Source organism: Anser brachyrhynchus, assembly GCF_964034855.1.
Source record: "Anser brachyrhynchus genome assembly, chromosome: 4".
NCBI classification, from domain to species: domain Eukaryota; kingdom Metazoa; phylum Chordata; class Aves; order Anseriformes; family Anatidae; genus Anser; species Anser brachyrhynchus.
The window spans coordinates 29088609-29109834 of NC_137698.1; the positions used below are offsets into that span (position 1 = coordinate 29088609).

At 38.3% G+C, this 21226-nt stretch overlaps 1 protein-coding gene across 13 annotated transcripts in view; it reads left to right on the forward strand.

Moving 5' to 3' along the window:
- Positions 1-21226, forward strand: part of MARCHF1 (membrane associated ring-CH-type finger 1) — a 239569-nt gene that overhangs the window by 10343 nt on the left and 208000 nt on the right. For 3 of the 13 annotated variants that reach the window (XM_080591782.1, XM_080591779.1, XM_080591775.1), the window contains exons 2-7: positions 514-645; positions 1086-1139; positions 3012-3162; positions 4791-4917; positions 7002-7375; positions 19726-19835. The exons of 3 other annotated variants lie outside the window; for them this stretch is intronic. The gene's annotated coding sequence lies outside the window, so the exon portion shown is untranslated. Of the gene's footprint in view, positions 1-513; positions 646-1085; positions 1140-3011; positions 3163-4790; positions 4918-7001; positions 7376-15321; positions 15344-15363; positions 18844-19725; positions 19836-21226 lie in introns of those variants that run through there. 7 more of the 13 variants (XM_080591768.1, XM_080591773.1, XM_080591766.1 and 4 more) reach the window with 5 other exon arrangements.

Here is a 21226-nt window from a genome sequence, read left to right on the forward strand (position 1 = left end):
GGGAGGAAGGGTCTGCAAACCTGAAACGAAGAGTTAAAAATGGTAGGGACAAAGAGTGAGCCTGGGCCTTTGAACAAAAAGAAAAAAGGAACTGATCTGGCTAGGCCAGGAAGGTAGATAAGCAGAGCATCAGCTTGGCACTGCCTGTACCCTATGACAGGCTGAAGGAGGACAGGTTGCAGGTGTGCCCAGATGAAGCCTCAGCACCATTACCTGCTTTGGGTGGTACAGCAGACTCCAGTTGCTCTGTGGGTCTCCTGTGTGCATTTGGGTATGTCTTAGAACTGCACCATGCTTTTTTTTCTCCCCTCTCGATAGAACTGTTACACAAAACTCGGATGTGCTGGGGATAAATCAGAGTTGTAGAACGAATGACATTTTTATCTGTAGAGCTCTAGCCTTAGTTTATTGTGCATGGTGAATGAGGCAGGGATTACTAGGGGAGAAATGTAGTTCACAGGCAGCTGAATGTTACTCTGGAGATACAGCTTATATCCTCTTCTACCCATCTAGGTCCTGTTTGATGCTGGTCGGAGTGTTTGCAGATGTTCTTTCACTGTATATTTCTCTCCTTTTCTGGATGCCCAATGTGAAAGTCAGGCTCTAATCAGCAGAAGATGAAAAATTAGATGCCTGCCTGTGAAGGTGAGGGAATTCTAGTGCTTGTTTGCTGTAGAGAGTGCCAGCTCTAGGGATCTTTCTGAGCCAGGCATTGTGTCTATATATTAAGTGACCGTCAGTATTATTCAGGACATAAAACTACGTTATGATGGATGCCTTTTGGTTCAGTAAAGGTAACATAAAGAAGAATTCTGCTCTTACTTTTAATAATTTAGCCTCAGACCTAGCTTCTACTTAAACTAATGTGGAAGTGTGACGCTTACTCCAGTTCCCCTTCTGCTTTGCTCTGTAGTGCCGTGGCCTCTGTAGGACCTTTGCAGCTGTATGAGTTTTGCTTTTATTCCCTTGAAAGAGGTCTTACAAAGCTGGAAGGGTCTCCATACTTTAATGCTATATTGGATATGAAGTTCCAATAATGGTACTTCAAACATGATGTTGTCTAATTTCTTGTGCAACCATTGCAGGTCCTGCCGCATTACTTAACAGCGCAGATGGAGAATTCAGATGCCTGACTGGAAGTATGCAGCAGAGTAGTCTTATCTCTTTGAAATACATTATTTTTCCATTTCACCTTCAGCTGAATAAGAATTGAAGCTTATTTTTGGATCCCTAAGTTACGATTTTATGCCTCACAGTCTCTACAACAATTCTCCTGAAGTGTCAAAAACTTTGTTACTGCAAGGCCAATAAATTATGCTCTTGTATGTGAACGAACTGGTGAGAATTGCGACAGGCAATTTTGCTTTTTGTTCTAATAATAGGAGTTTCTTCATTTCACCAAACAATATAGCAGACATCCAAGAACATGATAATTAAAATTCTCAGGGGGAGAGATTTCCTTTCTTCAATATTATAAACAAAAAGAAAAAATAGTAATAAAAATGCTGTTTAAAGTATAATGAATATCCTGTATGTTACTTACACCACAGAACCATTTAAGTTGCTTGCAAAGGGGGGAAAATGCCAAGAAATAAAACAGAAAATGGCTTGCAACTTTGACAGAGAAACCAGGTAGTGTGTAATTGACTGGAAGAGCAACTATCAACCAGAATGGTCCCTCAGCTTTATAGAAATATAGATTGGGTGATTAAACTGTTTATAATGTAGGTCTTTAATCAAATAAATAAATAAATGGATGAGATTAAAAGAACGAGAACAAAAAGATAATGTATGCTTATTTGTGCAGGCTGTAAACTGCTAAACTGCTCAAAATTAAAGAAGATGCTTCTTCCCCAAACAGGCACATTGAACTTAGAATTCACAATCTTTTTTCCCTTTCATATTAAAATAAACAAATAATTGTGGTTATCCGCTTCACATTCATCCTGTTGTTTCTCCTTGGTAGAATAATTTCTGTAGCCTATGTTGCATAAAATAGTGCTAAGCAATGCTTATTATAAGCTGGGAAGCCTAATAAAATATTTACACCAATACTTAACTACCAGACATAACTTGTAAGATTTAACAGACCACCTGCTCAGCAACTGAAATAGAACAACTCTGTTTTCAAAACCCAGCGTTGTTATTCATGGACAAGGAAACGTCCTGTGTAGAGCTCCCAGAAAACTGTTTTCTCATCCCATTAATTCCTCTTAGGAAGTGGAACACTTAGGAAGTGTTAATGAGAAGCATCTCAGCTTGGCAACCCATAATGTTCACTCCTAACATAGGCGACTCAAGGTCAAATCTCTGACATCTCCACCTTATTCTAATCACCGGCCAGTCTAACACAGGATGTCTCTCCCTGATTACAGAGCTGCCTGTGCTCTGCCTGCTGATCAAAAGCAGCGTGGCGCCCAGTTGGTGTGACAGGGGCCAGCTTGCTGGCCCAGTTTCACGAGCCTTGTTAGCAGGAACATGGCAAGTGCTGGGCCTGGAGCAGCTCCCTTGTACCCACCTCTGTAGATGCCTTTTGAGTACCGAAGTGGCATGTGCTAAACTGAAGGAGGGAAACGGGAAAAGTAGCAGTCCTGCCTCACCAGCCCACATAATTCCATCTGTGGAGATGGCCAAGATGAGGTCCCTTGCTGTTAGGGGGATGTGCAGGTACTTAAACGTAGAGGCTCTTTGTCTCAGCCTTCCACCTTCCATAATCACAAATATGTACGTATTGTTCAGATGTTGTGGGTGTCGTATTGCTGGGTACCAGGAACATACACTTGGTTTATAGAAGACAGGGCATGCTACTGAGGTTTCAATTACACATGGTCTTATTTAGTTAATCCTGGAACTCTTTACCCCGTGCTACTCTGCATTTATTGAGGAGTAAATGCCTCAGTAGTTGGTCTCCAGTTGGAATTAAAACAGAGAACTGCTTTCTCCAGTTCTCTGCAGAACCTTAAGCAAAGCTGCAGAAAAGGTAAGCCTTTTTTTTTTTTTTTTTTCCCCAGGACTGGCTTCTTGCCTGCATGCTGTAGGAATTAACTTAGAAGATTTGTAGAAATGTCATTTATTGACATCTGTCAGTGCATGTATACGTGTACATTTGTGTATACAATTGGAACTTTTCCACTGGAGAGTGACATAACGTGGCAAAGAGGGGTAAGCAGTCAGGGAAACTTAAGTGGCACACTGTCAGTGTCATTTTTGTAATTGTCCCAAGTTTTTTTTTTTTTTTTTTTTTTTTTTTTTAAGTGGGCTTCTCAGGATGCTTTCTGTGACAGGCACCTTTCATTTATGGCTGACGTGATTTCAGGTTTTCCAGCTCTCTGTGGCAGCAAAAAAAAACCCCAATCTGCACAGCAGATTTCTGGAGATGTTTTTTTTGAGGTTGTTTTTGTTCCTTATAGTAGGCAGTCAATATTCTGTAGGGAAACAAATTTCAGGAAAAGTGGTTCTTTTCAAAAAGGTTCGTAGTTAGCCACCCTGCCTCTGATGTATTTACTCAGTTTGTGTCCACAGACAAAGAAAACATTATGGCTGATTTTTACTGGTATATACTGAAAGTTTCCTTTTTCTTCTATTGACTTAAAATGTCTATGAATTCCAGAAGTGTTTTAGCCCTGGTGCTTTGCAAACCTGTTAGAATATTCTGATTGCTTCTTTTTTTTTTTTTTTTTTTTTTTTGTGGTATGACATTTCTTGAAATATAATTGTGGTCGTGGTCATAGTTGTGGTTATAGATACTGTTAGGTCTCATAGCTGAGGGCATTGCTAAATGCACTGGGCAGCTGTTCTTCACTTCCAGGCTATTGGAACTGGCAGGACTCTTCTTGCAGTCCATTAGGAGTATGTGAAATAAATGTCAGCTGTTGTTATGACAAGAAATATCACTGGCTTAACTGCTGGGATTTTTCTTCCAACTGTAGAAATCCAGGAGCAGGCAGGCATATCCAAATAATTTTTACTTTATCTGTTGCCAGTACCGGCTCAGTCGGAAAGTAATAGATACATCTTTCAAGTGTAACATCAGGTGGCGATTAAATGCAACATTTTGTTTTGCAGAGGTTTGAATTTTTCGTTGGACACAGTTGTTGCCCTTCCATTTTTGCATTTTAAAAGTGTTTTCATTTTGTGGCATTGTGGCATGGTCTGTCCTCCGTTACTGTGTCTCGAATGAGATGAGATCCCCCAAGTTATCACCTAGTGCTGTTTCAGTGGCACTTTGACACAATGCATACCTCTTTCTTTATAGGTTAATCTGCTCAGACAGGCAATGAGGAGAAGACTTTAGAAGAGCTTCAAAATCTGAATAGTCACATGAGCTGGAAAGAGTCCAAAGAATTAAATTTCCAAATATACCCTTGATAAATCAATTGTTAAGTGGTACATGTAGGATTAGGAGCTTGCAAATTCTTATCTTTATTACTCGCCACTTCTGTTGTGAACATGGAAAAGAAAACGTATTTTGTTCTGTAAAGTGAAAGGAATTGTTCTTCTCAAATGGATCTTTGAACGCTGATCTTTTTCACAGATACTGAGTATAAAGTCACCCACCTTATAGATGAATATTTTGTAGGCTGAAGCAACAAAGAACACGATTTTCCCTTTTTGAATATGCTGATAGTTGCTACTATATAATTACTTGTGCTGTCGTGTAGCTATTGCGTTAGTACCACATATAGTAGTAACTGCATGATAGTAATTCCCACTGGGGAAAGACTCTGTCTGTAGGAGCATGCAAATCTTGGTCAATGCTATAAATTGCTACTCTTCATGGACAATTGCAGCATCCTCACTAGGTGGACACACCAAGTTTTACTCAGCTTTGAGGCTGGAGAAGCAGGCACAAGCTCCGCACACCTTGTGGGACATGAATTGAATATTCACTGTCGTGAACTTCTTGATGCTGAAAAAGTGAGTATTTTGCCACAGCTCTCATTACTCCAATGTCAAGTAAGATTTCAAGTTGAACTAACTTACTGCTCATTTTTGGGATAGCATTTTAGATGTTATAAGTCAAACCATTTTCTCAAGCTTTCAGTCAGCATTTTAAGCTTAGACTTGGTGTTTGTCCTGTAACAAATGTTGCAGGGATTATGGAATTGGCAGGTACTGCGAGTACTCTGAAATTACAAATCGAGGCCTTTTCAGCTAGTGAGACATTTGACAATTGTGCGATTTCCTGCCAGGAAGCATCTCTGGCATCCAATTAAGGAATTTTCTGTAACAAGAATACCATGAATAGTTTTGTATCAGGGTTTGAAATCACTTCATTGACACCATACCTTGTAAAGAAAGAAATAACTAATGGTTAATTTAGAGCTTTTTCAGGAAGCGTAATTGGAACTGCTGGTCTAGTCACCTCTCTGGACATCTGTACTTGCTTATTTAGTGGAGGATTTAAGAACGGATTTGGTGTTCAGTGTGACTTGCCTCTGCTGCTACCTCAATTCTCTATTTTGAGAATTTTTGTGATTAGTAAGAAAAAGAATTAGTAATTTTGGCTCAGAAGACATCATCTTCCTTCTATCATAAGTAATCTTTTCTAATTTTCTTAGTTTATATACTATGTAATATATTCACTGTATTTTTTTGAGAACTTGTTCTCAGAGAAGGGTGTTATTTGTGAGGTTTGTTAAGCTGTTGGAATTATATGTAGCTGAGGAACACTTGATGAACAGATGCAAGGATTACCTCCAAAACACGAGTATTTATATTGTGGAAAGTCCGAGGCACATACCTGTCTTTCTGGTTCACAACCCAAATGAAGATGGAGGAGAAAAATGTTTCAAAGGCAGGATGTAAAAATACTCTTTGTGAGGAAAACTGTCAACTGTTATTGCTGTTATCTATAAAGGTAGTGTGCATTGGTATTTAATTATCCCTTGCAAACATGCCTTTATGGTACATCATAGTAATGAGAGACTTAAGACATAAGGTTAATGGAAGAGCGGACAACTATATTAGCAGATTAATATCAAGGAAGCAGAATTAAAATAAACCTAGGTGATGTCCAGCTGTCGGTCCACCAGGTTGACTCTAGATCAGGCTTTCAAGTTAGGAACAAAAGGCAGCGCTATGAGAACAGAGCCATGTGCGTGGCTGCATGGGACCTTGGAGGCAGGAAGGGCCCAGGCACCAGGTCATGGAAAGTCAGGGTGAGCGTGTGAAATTGCCTCTACAGCGGGCCTCTTCTCATTCTTCACACATTTCAGCTGGCAAACACAGTGTTTTTTAGCAAGTTTGCCTGTAAAGTTCCATTCCTTTTTGTTAAGCCAAATGTTGGGTAGGCTTTGTTGTGCTACTTCTACATTTAAAGTAAAATGCTTTGATTCAGTAGCTTTGGTACAGTGAAATTCTGAAATGTGTCTTCAAATAGTATTTATTGATAACACATTTCAGTACAAAGAAAAGTGCTTTATGGGATTTTTAAGTCCTCTTGCCAATTTCCATCGGATATTGCATTTTTACAGTTTATGCAAAGTATAACAATTTCTGTTGTCAGTTGATTCAACCCACGCTTAATTTTAAAAACTAATTTCAGTCCTTGCGGAAGGGACCAGATAGTCAGAGCTAGAAACCAGGCTCTTTAATTACCTGCAGAACATAGCAGTGCAGCTGCAAGCTCCTTCAAGGTCCGTCTAGCACATCAGTTCTTTCGGATTTGAGCTGCACGGGTTGAGATTAATTTTTGGTGGTCAAGAGATTTTTGGCTTCCTTAATGAGACTTGCAGGAAATATCAGTCTTTGCTGTTTGTGATGGCCAGACCTAGCCTTTACTAAACCCTAGAGCTTTGTAACAATGTCGAGATGAATGATGTTGGAATAGAAAATTGTGTTTAAATGCCAGAAATTACTGAGTATCTTGTATTAATTAGGCATCTTTTATTTTTTTAATTTATCAACATAATATTTTTCAAACTTGATAATGACATTAATAGATGAATAAAATATAAGTATTGTTTATTACATTTTATTATTTATAGATTTTAATATAGGTGTTTCAAAATGGCTGTACAGGATACCTAAAGGCAACAGCATCCTTAGATGTGATGAAGAAACCTTGTGAGTGCTGGAGGCTGTTTTGCCTTTGTCCTTGGCCATTTCTGTGCCAAAATTTGGCCTTATCACCATCAGGCTCTGTCCGCTCTCAAGAGGTGTGTTATCACTGATGTTAACTTCAGACTAGGTAGCAATCAGGAAATACAGAGAACAAATAGAGAACAGCAAGAAGAAATTGTCTCTGTGGAGTTGAGACAGTTATGTCAGGAGGAAGCCTGGTGAGCAAGAAGCATTTCGTAAGCCAGAATAGCCATGTGGTAACACCCTGTGTTTTGTGAATGGTCTGTTCAGACTGAAAACAAGCATCAAGGTAAACATTTATACTCCTGCACTTGAACACGCGTTATGTTTGATACATGTTCAAATATATGCAACAAACAAGTGAGAAAATGCGTAAGAGGCAAATAGATTTACTGTCTAGGAGGAATTTCAGGTTATTTATAGTAGTTAAAACAGTTTGTTCTTATAGTGTTTGTTCTATATGCTCCTTTAATGTTTAGTGGAACATAACGTGGTGGTTCTTGTGCCTGGAAGCTGTTGTTTTCTAGGGCCTTGTATGAAACATAGTTAACAGCAGAGTGGAGGGGGGACATTCAGGGCTGAGCTTCTTTAAAGAGCTGTGCAGAACTGCAGGAAGAGTAGAAGGAGAACTGGGAATGTACAGGTTGCTTCTGTGAGTCCCTACAGTTTGGCCTGAAAAGAGCACGCGTGGTTGAATTTTGTAGCACTTTTACAACAAAACCAAAATCTGTCCTTAATTTTTTTGCTACTTTTTATTGGAAGCCCATGAAGTAACTCAGCTTTTTTTTTTTTTTTTTTTTTTAAGCTTAAAAAGAAGTATTTCATTAAACGTACTCAATAATGATAGTGGGTTTCAGACGCTGAATTTCTTCTCTGACATCTTTTCCTATTTGTTTATGTAGCAAACCTGTGTTTTGTCCTGCTGCATGCTCCTTCTGAAGTTACATGTCTGGAAGACAGTGCGGTGATATAACTGTGTTAGTACTTCATTTGGATTTTCTTCTGTACAGAATATAGTGATGCTCTGAATTTCTTAATTACTGAGGAAGAGTGCAACCAAATCAGTGTGCTGGCCTTAACAAGAAAGTAATGCCATATTTCACGCTGGCAAGAGCAGTGCCTCAATGAAACGGTCGTCTTTGACTTGCCTGTTGAGCTGGGTGCTGTTAGAAACATTGACCTTTGACTTCAACCTAGAACTAAAAGCTGGCTAATGAAAAAGCTGTCAGAACTGAAAGGTCATGCAGAATGCAGTGAACCTTTTCGATTCAAGAAGGATTTCTCAAAGTATTCTAATTCCCTGTTGATTTGCGTAATCACAGCAACGTTTCTGTCACCAGTCTCAGTTTTACTTCCATTCATTGTTGCCACATAAAAATAACGCTTCTAAGCAGAATATGGCTTATGGAAACAATGAAAACTAAGCAAAAGGTGGGTTTGATCTCTTATGAAGTGGGTCGAATTGGGTCAAAGATGTTGTCATCCTGAATCAATTCAGCACCAGTTGACCTTGGAACCATTATTTTCCTTCCTGTTTCTTAGCAACAGGAAAGTTTTCTGCATGATGACTATTTAATATCCTGATCTGTTTTAGAAGCTTTTATACCTAAAGGGGAACAGATGGTCTAAGGAAATCTTGTTTGTAGCAGCAGAAACAGGGAATATCTATAGTTTTTTTTTCCACCCTGATTTTATACCCTATTGTCCTGTGCTTACCATTATACAGTATCTTGTTGATGGTAGCTAAGAACTTCTGCTAGGAACAGAGAATAAAAATAGCACTCCTCAGATGCTGCAAGTTTATTTTTTTTCTGTTATAATGCAAGAAAATGGTTATGTGTGTGCTCTTACAGTTGTTGTAATTGCATTCCTTATACAAAGTGTGAGAATACGTGTAATTGTATTCTGTAAGTGTTGAGCTGTATCTGAGTAAATGATGAAAGCATTATCTACAATGTAATATCTGTGAGTGTTTATTTGGCATCTCTTATTCTCAGAGTCATGTGAAGTCTTTCTCCTTTATTATGGACTCCAAAGGTTCTTTATGTTTCAGAAAGAATAATCATTTTGAAAGGTTGTTTTTAAGTGTTTTGGTGTTTATGGAAAAGGTAAGTTAAGTTATTAAGGATACTGAAATGTGGAGCTCTGAAACATCATGTTGTGACTATTTTGGTATGGGCCTAATGAAGAACTTATCCTGGTGTTTATTTTGCTGGTGGCATTACTTCCAAAGAAACAGGCTGAATGTTTGTGGAGATTGGATGATCTTGGTCTTTTTCAATGTGAATTTAAAATAAGTACATGAGCCTTGATACTGGCTTTATTGCAGCAATCTGCAAGGCAGGCAGTAAGAAGACCTGTTCTCTTCTAATTATTTCTCAAAGTGCTGTGTAGTACATTTCCTTTCTAGCTCCTGAAGTTCTTCATGCAAAGAAAGTTACCTCCGCACCATCCCTTCGTTGCTGTCTTAAGAGTCATCCTGCAATGATGCTCATAAATACCTGACAATAAAGTCATTTTCTGTGATAGCTGATTTATGGTGGAGAGGGTTCTTTCCATGTAAGGCCTGATTAGCAGGTGGAGACATGACATCAATTTGGTGAAAAACCCTGACGTAAGGTAGGTGTGTGTGTATAAACAAGTGACATTCATTCAACGCTATTGCACGGGTCTTTTCAGCGAGTCATCTGATATATGTATTTTTTCTATGTATTGGCCTATATCATACTTTGTTTTACTGTCAGCGATTACCCAAGTTTGAAGAACTGAAGAAGCTTGTTTTTGATACCCTAGGTGACCTGTTGCCTGGCCTGCTCTTGAAGTTTCATTGTTTATCCAAAGTGAAATGTTCTCAGTAGCCTTTGTTAGAGCTCTTTCAGCTGTATACCATGATATGAAGCTGTGCCCCACCACGAAGCCTCCTTACCAGCTTTTGTCCCTATTGTTGTATTTGTATGTTGTTTGCAACCTTACTTTAGGAGCTGGTATAGAAATACTTGTAACTTTTATTCGGTGCTAGAAAAGATGTCATCTTTGTTTAGTTCCATTGAAGTAAAATCCTTCTGACTTGTCAGGTTTTTACATGATATATTTTCAAATGAAACTGAGCTGTGGAACTTTATCTTTTTTTCATCTGCAGAGAGGAGCTCTTCCATTTTTTCGTGCCTCTCTTTATTGAATTTTAATTAATTTGTAGGGCCGAGTGAAGTCCCAGATTAGGCATAGGAATGTCATATGTCTCCCAGTGAATCATTCCAAGCATTGAGTCTGCTATAAGGGATGGAGTGTCTGATACAGAGAAAAAGGAGATATATTCTGAGAAATTGTTGAGGTGACTACAGAACTTCTCCTGATAGAAGCAGGAAAGAAGATGAGAAAAGGTGAAAGTGGGAAACATTTTGTTTTCATTTTCTTCTTTCTGTCGCCTTTCCTGTTAGCTTTAAAGAGAAATGACAGGAAAAGACAAAGAGAGCATGGCTTTTAATAAGTGCTTAATCTAATGTTAAAAACGGAACATAAGCTTTGGCTCTTGAAATGCTTGATGGGAAGGGACCATATGTAGCTGCTTGAATAAGTAAATTGACTAGTACGTAATCATGCTTCTCTGCATTTTTGTCGTTCTGGGAGATGGCTGAGTAACGAAAGGAAAGGTAGTGAATCTCTAGATTATGTTATTAAATATGGTTCTTTACTACAGAAGTTATAACCTTTCATTAACTATTTTTTTCTCTTTTGTATGACTGGGAAGAGCAGTCTAAGAAGGAAAAACTTCAGTATTAAAGGAGTACTGTCACAAAGCACTTCTGTGAACTTGAAGGGGCTAGAAGGGCTTGGGGAGACGAAAAGACTAACATTTTTGCTGAGTTACAGGTCTACATGAATGCTTTAATGTGTGGTACTCAGCAGGTCTGGCTAGCGCAAACGGCAGAGCATGTCTGCTACTCTGTTACGTTGCCATTCACTAATATATATCAGCATTGTTTAACTGGATTGTAGTTGCTATTGAAGGAGTTCAGCATTCGGAGTGGTTCAGCACCCATATTAGGTGAGAATTTACTATGATCTGTATGAGCATTGTTAGAATTTACTAATATTGAAATCAAGTCTATAATGACATTTTTCAAAATCTGACTTGTTGCTGGCCCAAGTGGCGCCTTTTAGAGTAATGCCACAAGTTTGAACTATTTTTGAAAAACAATGTACTTGACAAAAGGTGTGAGTGCTGAGAGGGTACTTAAGCTCTGGAGTGTGTAGAACAAACCCCGATCACTTAACTGTTCTCAACAGACTAGTACTTGCTGTTGTATCAGGTAGTAATTGTGTCTCTTTTTAAGGCACAGGGTTCTCCTTTCACCATGCCACATAATGTACATGCTCTCATCTATTGGCTCACTAAACTTTATTTAGTTCCTCTTTTCCTTTCTGTTCCTACTCTTTCTGGTCTGGATGAGTAAAAACAAAAATAAGACCAAAAAAAGATTATTTCAAGTTTTGTTCTTTAGTATTACGGTAAAATCTATGTTAAGAGATATTGACTGCATTGGTTTGACAGTTTCATCTAGATCAACATAGAATCTCAAACTACTATTATCAAAATGATAAAGGGAGAGCGTGGGTTGACAACAGTATAGTGTCTAGAGTACATTCATTTTCTTCTTGTGCGTTATATAGCTCTTAATTTTAATTTGTTAGGTGGCCCTTTTTTGCTTATTTTAGATTTCTTAATCAGGAATATAACCTACTCCCACTGTCCTCTATAAAAATAACCTGATGGCATCACAGTTTGCTTCTTAATTTGAAAAGCTGAATGCTGTATGTAATCCACTGTAATATAATTCATCTATCACATTCTTTTACTAACAAACCCCAGCATCTGTTAATTGGTTCTCAGTAGACATTGCAGTGGAATTTAGGTTTCTTAGTTCATGGTTCATCTGTCTGCGTCAAGGCTTGTCTTGGTGAACGTTTTGTCCAGGAAGAGAAATATATATATAGTAATACTAGTGATTAACAACAACAATAATGAAAAAAGATGCATTTCATTGATGCATATGTGTTTTTGGTGAATTCAGGTTGGAGACATATTTGTGTGTGTTCTAGAATATTTGAAGTCAGTATATGTAAATGTTGTTTTACCAAACTATTCGTTATACCAGTTACTTCACAATTTGGTCCTAAATCCACCTCACGATTTCTTTTCATTCCTACATAGCTACATTATGTGAAAATAGTAGAGAAATAAGTTAATGTAGCCTTTTCTCTTGGAAACATTTAGGATTTTCTTTTCGATTTCAAATTTAGCAAATCATGAATTCTTTGCATGCCTGTGCCTTATGGTCTTACATGGTTATTTAGGTAATACAAAACTAATTTCCAGGAAAATGAGAGTACTTGTAGTTTGTAAAGTTAGATGTGGCAACATAAATGTGCAAGCAGATGGTCTGTTGGAAAGAAGTTTTATAATCCAAAAGCCCCAAACAGCATGTCTGGAGAAGTACATGTCTCTGTGCTGTCCATTGTTACCTATTGTCACCGGGAGGGTGGTCGCACACTGGAACAGGCTCCCCAGTGAAGCAGTCACTGCACCAAGCCTGTCTGAATTTAAGAAGCGATTGGACTGTGCACTTAGTCACATGGTCTAAACTTTTGGGCAGACCTGTGCAGTGCCAGGAGTTGGACCTGGTGATCCTTATGGGTCCCTTCCAACTCGGGATATTCTATGATTCTATACTTTCAAACCTTCTGTATCTCACAAATGTAAATGTAACATGCCTGTGAGGCTTCATAAAATGAAGATTTTTTAAAAGTTTTTTATAGTCTTCACACATCCTATTCTAGGTTTGAGAAAACGGTCTGAAGCATTTGTAGCAGCTCATTAGAGTTTTCAGAACCAATACAAAACCCCTTACCCCCAGCCTCGTTTTCCTCCCTTCATCAGGTAAAATAAGTTATCACTTATAAAAAAAAAAGGTATTAATAAGGACAAACAATAACAACAAAAACACACCAAAAACAAAACAAAAAAAACACCACCCCAAATCCCCAAACCTAAATAATCAAACCTTCTGATTTGTCTTATTGTCTTAGTATTTAATTATTTGACTTCATTTTTTTCCCTCCTTGGGAGGAGGGCAAATCCAGTGTATCTGGCAACTTTTTTTTGTTTGGCTGTCATATTACAACAGTTGCTCAGCTATCTTCTGCGAACACCCACAACAATTTAAAAATTTAAAATATGTCAGAATTCACACAGGCCCACGCAGAAACTGAGGGTGTGGTGTGTCATCTAATCAGTTTTGCTCCAGCTTCCTTGAGATTGTTCCCCTCTCTTTCACTTTTCATTGAAAATTGATGGCAGGGATAAGAAGATAAACGTATAGATTCTTGGCTTGTGATAGCAGTTGATTTCTGGCCCTCCTGGGATAGTGGCCAATACAGAATTTGTCATATTTTTCACATCAAAGAGGCCTTGAGAAAGTTTGGGACAGTCAAAATTTCTGTAACTGTTGCCTTCTTCCTCAGAGCATTATGACGTGCTTTTTGAAGCCTAAAGAGGATGTGGGAAATGTATTAAGAAATATCCTAGAATAATTCCAGTGGAAGGGCACCTGTGGCAGGCTGACCTCAGCCAACAGCCAAATAAGAACCCAGCATCTTGCTTGCTCCCCTCTCCCGTGGGATGAAGAGAAAAAAGAAGGAAGGCAAGAAGACTCATGGATTGAGACCAGGACAGTGTAATAGGGAAAGCGAAAGCCTTGTGCTCAAGCAAAGCAAAAAGAGATACTCGTTCACTACTTCCCAAAGGCAGATGAATGTCCAGCTGCTTCTGGAAAGCAGGGCCTCAGCGTGTGAGGTGGCTGCCTGGGAGCAGGAACACCACAACCCTGAGTGTCCCCCCCTTTCCCTTCCTCCTCCTTCCACTCAGCTTTCACTGCTGAGAATGACCTGGTGTGGTGTGTAGGGCCCAGCTGTCCTGGTTGTACCCCCTCCCAACCTTTGCCCACCCCCAAAACGTAGTTGTGCTGATAATGTTTTTTAGGCCACAGCGCCGTGAGGCCTGCTATGAAGAAAGGGGGGACAACAAATGCAACACACTGTGGTGCGGCCTGGAGCACCCTTAGCGTTCAGTTCTGCAGGGGTGCATTTTTGACCATGTTTGAGTTGTCCTTTGGACCCTGCATGTCCTTTAGTGCAGAGCTGATTTGCGCTCAGTTAGCCCACACACTGGACTATTGCATGAGGCTGTTCTTTTCCATTTACAGTATCTTGCATTCATCTTTTGCTGATTTCCATGAGATATTTCAGCTCATTTCCCTAGCCGGTTGAGATCCCTCAGAAGCAGAGCCATATCCTCTAGGGTGTGAGTGCCTCCCATCAATCACCAGCAAACTGGCTGAGGTACTTTCATCCTATCATCATTAACAAAGATATTAAATACAAGTGTTTTAATGATACTACTTGGCCTGTGCTCTACGGACAATGAGTTTAACGTGACTGAAGTTTGCAGCCTGTAATTTGTATTGCTGCTTGGATGCAATCTGTTATAAAACAAATGGCGACTTAAAGGTTTAGATGTCATTTGGGTTTCATTTGTAATCAAATGGTTAAAATAAATCTGCAGTACTCATTCTTTTGGGAGGTATTTAATGCATGGGGAAAGGGCAATGTAATTGTAGTATGGGTACTAGTGAGAGCTGGAAGGAGCCTGAGAAAGTCTGGCAGTGATGGAACATTTCCCTGGGACAAGCGAGTGTTCTGCCTGAGGATGTGCTCCTCACTTGTTACCTGAGCTGCAGCAAATGTCTATGATTATAATATTTCTGATGCCTTTATTTCATTTATTTTGCCCAACTTCAACAGAGATATAAAAATTTAGGTAAAATACTTAGACTCCACCTGAACAAATTCAACTTAGGCCTAGATTGGTTAGCCAAAGATAACGGAAGGTTGAATAATGACTGAAGGTGGAATGAATTAAGGAGAGGGCTAAAATTTTGTTTCTTCATAGGTTTGTGTTTCCTATGTCCAGTTTCTCTACGGTCACTTTGTTTAATATCCTGAGATAGTTACTTGTTCATATTAGAAAATGTTGGATAACCTAAAGAAAGACAGAGCTTAATAAATACTAAGTTGTAAAGCTTAATATTTTTAAAGTAACTTATGTCCTGGCTCTGCTCAGAATTGTCTTCCTGAAAATCGGATAGCTCTTAGAGGATTTCAGATTGGGGTACTCAAAATCATCCACCAACTGTGAAAGGTACAGTATAAGTCGTAGATGATCTTTCAAATATGAACTTACTGATGTCAGAGATTCCTTTTTTAAACACATGGAACATAAAAATAGGTGCTATTTTCCACCTGTACTTGTCACAGTTTAGCTTGTGGCTAAGGCAGTTTGTTTAGGGTTCAAAGCTATTGGTAGATATGAAATTGCAGGTGTGACTACTCTGATTACTGTTAGCATTTAATACAGAGAGAAATACTGGGAACTGATTACTGAATTTATTCAAATCAGTAAGAGTTATGGATCAGGATGAAACTACTGTAACAAAATCACAAGGAAAAATTGTTTAACACTCATCATTTTGACAAAAGCTATTCAAGTGCACACAGTAACTAAGACGTGATCTTTTCAAAGAGATGAGCCTGTTAGGAGGCTACTTTTCTCCTAATGAGTTGACTGCAGAGTTGCTATAAGGCTGAATGAGAGAGTTTGGTAAGAATGAGTAAACCTGGTCATGCCCGAAAGACTGCTTGGTTATATCTGTGTTGGTGTGTTTTCATATTTACTGTTTATGCTGTATTTACAGTACAAGAGCGTAGTTTTATCTCCAGGGTAAGAAAGATCAGCAAAAGTAGTCCTTCAGTGAATTAATTTATGACAATTACACTGATAGGAAGTCTACATAGTTATTCATTTTCCTTGTCCAATTGTTTTGATATCCTACCACACTTCCTAACTTTTTAAGGGCTTTGATATCTTTTCAAAAGTCTTTATTGAAGCAAAGGATCTGTGTATTGAAAGTAGCGAAGCTTTCCCTATTCCCAGTAGAATGTAACAGTAGAGTAGGATAAAACAGTTAAAATAAAACATCTGCAAAATTTAATTTCCTCAGTGTTGCATCAAATTTAATTTAATTGCTGGCAAAATCAGCTAAGCTTTGATTATGCCCTTTTAAGCAGTGTTTTTTGTTTGTCTTATATGTTTTTTTTTTTGCTTATCTTTATATCTAGAACAAAGAACATTTTTTGCAATGTTCTTTTTTTTTGGCATTCTTATTAAGCCCTGTGTGTATTAATACTTTCCCTTCCATAAGCTCTATGTGGCTTATCAAATGCTTTGCAGTAGTTTTGGATGAGTTTGTTGACTTAGATGGTCTTTGAAAGAACAAGTTTAACAAATGATTGAATGGGCAGAGAGGTGCCATTTCTTTATGCAGAGAATTTTATTAGTGTATCTTTCAGTACTTCATCATTTATATGTTTCTTTTGTAATTACAATTCAGAAAGTAGAGAAATCTTTCAGTAGTTCAAAAAGAGTTTTTCAGTGTTTTTGCTATGCTCTCAGCTGCTTGGAGCATCTAAATAAAGGCACTGAGAAAATTTTTCTGAAGTTCCAAAGTCACTTAAAAGCATTGAGCCAGCTTAAAATTGACAGGCTTTATTTTCCTAAATCAAAATAATTTTGACATTTGAATTGTATGCCTAAGATAAAGCTGAAATTCTGCAATGACTTGGTTAGTATAGCTACTACATAATGAGTGGAATTCATGAGCAGAATGAGTACTGGTAGAATATTTAATAAAGTTCACAAGTATTTGTGCAGGAAAGGCTGTACTAATTATAAAGCATCGGAAAGATTGTCGACAGTTTTGTCTGCAAATATCTCTGTGTTTCACTATTTGCTTTTATGTGTACTTTAATGGGAATCTGAGAAATACAGCAGTGCTATTTTCAATTAACTTGTGTGTTTGCACTCTGAAGCACAATGTTTATTTCAGTTTTGAGTTATACAGCTGTGATACATAAGATTGTCTGTCCCCTGGTATACTTTATTTTCCTTCCACTTTGTTTTCCTTCCTAATGGTTTCATCTCTTAACACGGTCATAATTGGCCTAAAGAGTTGTCTCATTGCTCTCATGGCACAGATGGGTGGGAAGAGCATACGCCAGCTTTGACATCACCCCACTTGTGCACAGGCTTCGGAAACACTGCAGCTATGGCTGCCAATTGCTATGACACTGCTGAAAGTCTAAAAACCTTATTTCCTCACCTTATTTCTAAGCTATAGATAATGAAGATAATGTTTCTTGTCAAGTCATAGCGATCGTATTAAAATGCCATACATGCAGGCAGTTCATTTAAGTTATCATATGATTTGTTGGGCAGTGAATGTAATCTTGTTTTGGAAGCGACCAAGTGGTGTGAAACTTTCACACTTGCAGATGCTTACTCAGTTGCAGAGTAAATCTCTTCTTGGTCCGTCTGGTTGCTGAGGCACTGCTGAATCTGTGAATCTAGAATTTACTGGAAAGCCAGGTAACAAAGAAGGATAACGTAATTTGTTTATGTATGTACAGATTTCTATGCGACTGGCTCAAAATACTAGCAGCTTTTCCAAAATCTTTTGGAGAGTGAAGAAAATGTTGATTTCTAGAAGCTTGCCATGTACATCTTCAGCTGCTGCTCTGTATTGCCTTTGTTCTTCCTTTACACAGAATTGGCAGGGGGGAGTCCCAAACCCCATGCAAGCAAAAACAAAGAACCAAAACCTCCAAAAGAAGCTCGTCAGGTCCAGTTTGTTTTTTCTCTACCCTCTTCTCCTCTTCTTGTTTCTTTTATGCCATATTTTCAGCAGTGAAAATTGTACTTGATATTTTTCTTTCCATTGCATCTGCACTGTCTTCCTTGCAGTCTGTAGAGTGACACAGCCCAAGCCTGTTTCCCCGCAATGTTAACTCCTTGCCCGGACAATTTACTGCATTTCTGCAAATGGTGTTAGACATTTTTACTTTTCCCTGTGTTTGTTCCTCAGAATTAATTTTGAGTGGTCTTCTTCATTTAAACATTAGTTGGTGTCTTTATTTACAAGTCACAAATCTTCTGCCATGTAAATCTACCAAAATGTTTTTCTTGTGTGGAGATAGGTTTTCTGTGATTAATATTTGGAGGAATTTTCCACAAAGAATTTTTCTCATTTTTTCTTTGTGTGTTGAGCAACATTGTAGTGACTCCCTTTGCACTTTCCAGCTCTCCAAGCACTTGTGCCAATGCCTGCTGCAATTTTCTGTGAATATTACAATTTGAATATACAGAGTTGTCAAACATATGACTAATCTTCCTTCCCCTGCAACATTTCTGTTATGTTTTGGCATTCAGATAGACTTTTTCATCTGCGTGTAATGGGATACAATTAAGTCCACAGCATTGCTAATTTACAGCAGCCTAGTTTGGGGGGATAGCGGGGATTTTTTGATTATACAACTCACAACAGTTGTCTGATGGGAGGATGTGAAGGTTTACCTTGGAAGCTTAGGTAGGCCTTCAGAGGAAATGCTTTGCCCCTGTGTGCATTGACCTTTAATCAGAGAGATCTTCAGTACACGCGCTTGAAAACGAACAAAAGGATTACGCTTAATGTTAGTGTACAAGTGAAGTTGTGTGAAGTGGAAAAATTTCGATCTGGCATTTCTGGAACTAGTGTATTTACTTTTGGGAAGGAAGAATGAAAATGGAGCTGTGCGTCAGATTAAAATGTGAGTTCATTTGGAATCCATGCGCATGGTTGGACTCGATGATCTTGAAACTCTTCCAGCCCAGACGATTCTGTGATTTCATTGTTTTTCACTGTGCCTGTGTTTTTATTGGGTTCTAGGAGTCAATTGTGTTTTTCAGTGTAGTTTCCAATTAGGTAACAGACTGCCTCTGGCTTCGGTTAAAAGGTGTTTAAGATACCAGTCTGGGCTATATACTTGTAAAGCATGTAACAGCCAACTAATCTGCTGTATGTCTCTTTCCCTGTCTTCACTGAACGCATTCTTCCCTTTTAATGTTTCTTTTTAGTCACAGCCAACTTTAACTTGTTCATGTGATTTCAAAATAATATTGGGAAGGTGGTCTTTAATGCAACTCTAAGCTGTTTAAAATCGGGTGATAGTGGTATTATGGTGAGAGTTAAATGATAGTCTCCTGCCTTCCTTTGCTTAGTGACATGAAGCAGAAAAAGATGTCTGAGCAGAAAAAAGTTAGAAAGCTGCATTCTGGAGAAAAAGAGTTCACATTTCACTCAATACCATGCTATATGATTGTAACCCTTTAAGCCCTGTTTCTGTATTTTTGTATATATGATGATGTTTTTACTTTATGGGGAGAGAAAGCCTCTGCATGAGCAGCTGTAGAGCACTTCAGTTGTGCACCATCTGATCATCTCTTCTGGAATTTGTGAAGTGCAACCTGTTGTAAAATATTTCAGTTACGGTTGATACTTTGTGTACTGCCTGAGGAAAAGATCCAAACCTCTTTAAAGGTCTTCTTTTTGATGCTGCTGGAAATTGACTTAAGTTCATTAAAAAATACAAGGTTTTTTTTTGTTTGTTACCTTTTTCATTTTTCCTCCCTCTTTTCATTGCCTCTCCCAGCTTCGCTATCAATGTTTCAATCCACAAAGATGAAGATGACAGCGTTTGGGAGGGCAGTGGGGGAGAAGAGTCATCAGCTCATTACGAGGATGCACCAGTAACAGCACATTGTATGTCCTTTTCTAAAGTTTCCTAAGTACTGAATGTGAGGTGTATTCGTCTATTTCTACCGACTTGAAAACTTTACTTCTAAGTTACTGAGTCTCAAATTTACGTGGAAATAGTCCTGTAGGTTGTGTACTTGGAGACATATTGCCTGAATCTTAGTCATGTTTAACCAAAAAAAAAAAAAACAAACCTGCTAATCTCTTTGATTACTTTGTTATTGAAAGGAGGCTTACAGCTGAAGAAGATGAAGGAGGCAGTGCTTTCTGCCAACGCGTAATTTTATGTTTTCTCTTATAGCCAGTGATTCCCCTAGAGTTTAGACAGGCTCTTTAAGACTGTTCTGTGGATGGAGCAAACTGAGGAGATGAAATAAAGCATTCTTACCCTTTGATATAATCTAAAAAGAAAGTCTCTGCTGGCAATATATTTCATACAAAAATCGATGCATAGAGTTGTGGAAGAATAAATTGATGTCTGATTACCTAATGCTACAGATGGAGAACACAAAGAGCCTGTTCTGTTAATTCGCCTTGTGCTTCAGTACTAGAAAGCTGCAGTGCTCGGTGTCAATACGTGCTAGTTGAGAACAGAAAAATATTCTCATAGCATATTGACTTCTTGTTAACTATTAGTTACTTCAAGCTCTGAAACTTTCAGAGGTTAGTGAAGTATTAGACCAGGAAAAACATTATTTTTTAAGGCTTTCATTGTGTTGATTAATTACCATTTGTCAATAACCCATGTTTAGCATGTTTATTGTATTGTTACTGTTCCATTTTTTTTTGTTTGTTTAGTTGTATTGCTTTCTGCAAAGAAACTTCTAGTCTCCATGTTGAAGGAGTGGATATGTAGAGACAATATTTGAAGCTCTAGAAGCTGTTGAAGAGATGTACAGAGCAGAAGTCAAAAACTGTAGCCCAGGAGTTTATCCAGTATGGAAGTGGCTGGGAGAGTTTGAATTCTCCCCCCTCCTCCCCCCAAGTGGTGTCTGTGACTTGGTATTTCTGAAATGCTGTTTTAAGTCAGAGAGATTAATGGTTGATTTCTAAAAATTTTTGAAAAAAAATAAAGATTAGGGCCTTTAGGAGTATGTGTAAGTTAAATTGTAGTTTGATGAATATTTTTCAAGATAATGGGTAAAGCAGTACTTGTTTTTAAAAGTCTTGAAGTATTGGTGGCTGAGGAGAACATTCAGATATCTACCTTAGGCATGCAATTCAGCAAGTGTCTTTCTTCAGGCTTTTCACGTTACTGGGCAGCCTAATTCAAAAACTGATTTGGGATAGGAAATTAGGCCTAAAGCATTTGGTGGAGAGCCTGTCCTTCACCCCTCATAGCATGTGGGTGAGTTATTTCTGGCTCGGTTCTGCATCAGTTTGAGCAAAGTCTTCTA